The sequence below is a fragment of the Merops nubicus genome, unplaced genomic scaffold (genome assembly GCF_000691845.1).
Source record: "Merops nubicus isolate BGI_N331 unplaced genomic scaffold, ASM69184v1 scaffold3183, whole genome shotgun sequence".
NCBI classification, from domain to species: domain Eukaryota; kingdom Metazoa; phylum Chordata; class Aves; order Coraciiformes; family Meropidae; genus Merops; species Merops nubicus.
In genome coordinates this window covers 55,923-58,340 of record NW_008600773.1, presented here as the reverse complement: position 1 = coordinate 58,340, position 2,418 = coordinate 55,923, and the positions used below count along the sequence as shown (strand labels likewise).

Here is a 2,418-nt window from a genome sequence, read left to right as displayed (position 1 = left end):
AGGGAAAGACTACCTTTGTCTTGTCATAGTCCTTTTAGAAGAGAATAGAGCTGTAAGCTTAGATAAGACCTTCCAGATAAGTGTTTTGGAAAATCTATCCAGTTCCTTGTTGGAGAAGTAGAATGCATGAGTAAAGGAGAGACTAGTTTAGGATGGAGTGAAACATGAGGTATAAAGAAGAATTAATGTTGTAGATAGTGTTTTGGTAGTTAATATAGACGTTGATCAGATATGAGAGCTTTTAAGAACAAAATAGTATAGCTGGTGTTAGAACTATGTTGTATGTTTATGCTTCTGAAAAAGCACAAGGTTAGCAGTTCAGCCAGAAGAATGAGATAAGAGTCCATGCAGATGTGTTTTGAAGGTAGGTGTCATGGAGTTGCAGTCTGTACATCAAAGTGGATGTCTGTCAAAAATCTTGACCTTGGTAAGTTGGAAGATGAAATGGAAGAGTTGAGACTGAAAACCATATTTTGTAGGTAAAAGTAGACAAAAGCCTGTTGACCTTGCAGAATCAGTAAAAGTAGCACAGCTGCTGGCTGTGTAATGCACTTTGAGAGAGAAGTGACTCTAGCAGTGGATGATTAGAGTAATCTTTGTCAGGAGAGCAGAATGAGACTGGAATTATCTTCACAGACAGTGATGACTTTGCAGATGTGAGTGAAAGCTCTACTTCAAGGGATAGTTGCCATTTATCAGATTTCAGCATTAGCACACATCTTAATCCTCTGAATTATCTAATCTTGTCCTAGCACTTATTGAGAAATATTTAATTACTTGCATTGTTAATGATTTGTGAATATAATTACTGATTTGGTTAAAAACTTTGTGAAGGGACAGGTAGATCTGAAGTAGTACCTTTCCAGAAGTTGTTTCTTAAGACCATTTATGCCACTGCAGCAGCAGCATATAGACCTTGGAGGAGTAAGAATTTTGTGACTGCTTGAGAACTCTTACTGAAGTATGGGCAATGTTGCTTTAAGGGCATCCCTGTCTGCCATATTCATAAGATGTTGTCTGAATAGAAATTTTGCACCAGTTTGTTTATATGTCTTTTTTGGTGTTGCTACTTTCATGCCAAAGGAAGATAGGAACTAAATTAAAATTAAAAGGTTAAAAGCCCCAGCCAGTATAGTCTTTTAAAGTTAGTATAACACAATTATATGTGAAGTGTCCTTAGTTTATTTGCCTGTCCTATAAAAATTCCTCAAAAAGCTCAAGATTTTCCCGTCCTGGTAACGAGATACTGTTCTGTCATTCATATAAATGCGTCTTTAGAAAGTGTAAGTGATATTCTTAGCATTTAACTCTGTGTTTACTATGGGGGGAAAAAAGAATAGAATTCTTTGTTTCACTAAAATTGCAGAATTCTGCATGTTCAAAAGCAGTCGTGTCCCCTTCTGCGCTTTTTTGTCGTTACATTCCTTTTTCTCAAAATTCAGAGGTTTTATGTGCATTAGGTGGCTTTTTTTTTTCCTTTTCTTTATAGTTTCAGAATAGGTGTTTTTAAATACATTACACTCCTGTATGTCTGCTCAGTAGATATTTTTGAGGATGTTCCCATAGATGAGAATGTCATGTGCATTACAGTCACACGTACTGTGCTGGCCACATGAGTCTTTCAGGGAGGTGAAGCTTTTCCTCTGAATGTATTCACGTTACAGAACAAGATTTAAGAGTCCCTCTGGCAGGGAAGAGGCCACAAGCAGATTACCACATAGGATACGTAATGTGGCTACCTACCTAGCTCTGAATAGGTTTACCTCTGTTGTAGTCAGCTTATCTCTTGAAGTGGATAGATTTTTTTTTTTTTTTTTTTAATCTGTCATTATGTAAGGAGACTGTTATGTTAATTAATACAAACTGAATTAGAAACCTGCTGCTTTCTACTTCACTTACCCAAGGAGAGGCTTAATTATGTGTTGACCATTTGAGATGCAGCTCCAAATCTATGTATTTTCTTGTGTAGTTCTTGCCCTTGGTTCTTTTCAACAAACTTTGAAGTTACATGGGCATCTATAATCGTTAGTTTTATCAGTAGACAGTACTCAAAAAATACTGTACTATAAAACACAGACTGGGGAATGGTAGTTAGTTACAAGGGGAAGTTTGATCATTAACAGTACTGAATTTTATGTAGAGATGAAAAATTCTCAGAACTGGCAAAAGTTACATCAAATAAATGCTACTCAGGAATTTTTATGTACCATATTGCTTTCTGTATATTTTTATTTAAATTAGTAAATGTTGAAAATCAAGTATAGCACCCATTATCTGAAAGTCAGGCATGGCCGAACATCGATCTCTCTAATCTTGCCAAGGCATCTTTTCCCAGTTGTTTCCACTGTTATTTTGACTCTTTTGTGGAAGTGTTTCCATAGTTTTAGTTTTCTACCACATGATTGACTTGTAATGAGG

At 36.0% G+C, this 2,418-nt stretch overlaps 1 protein-coding gene across 1 annotated transcript in view; it reads left to right on the top strand.

Annotated features, from left to right (window-relative positions):
• ARID4B (AT rich interactive domain 4B (RBP1-like)) overlaps positions 1 to 2,418 on the top strand; it is a 61,476-nt gene that overhangs the window by 6,681 nt on the left and 52,377 nt on the right. The window lies entirely within an intron of this gene.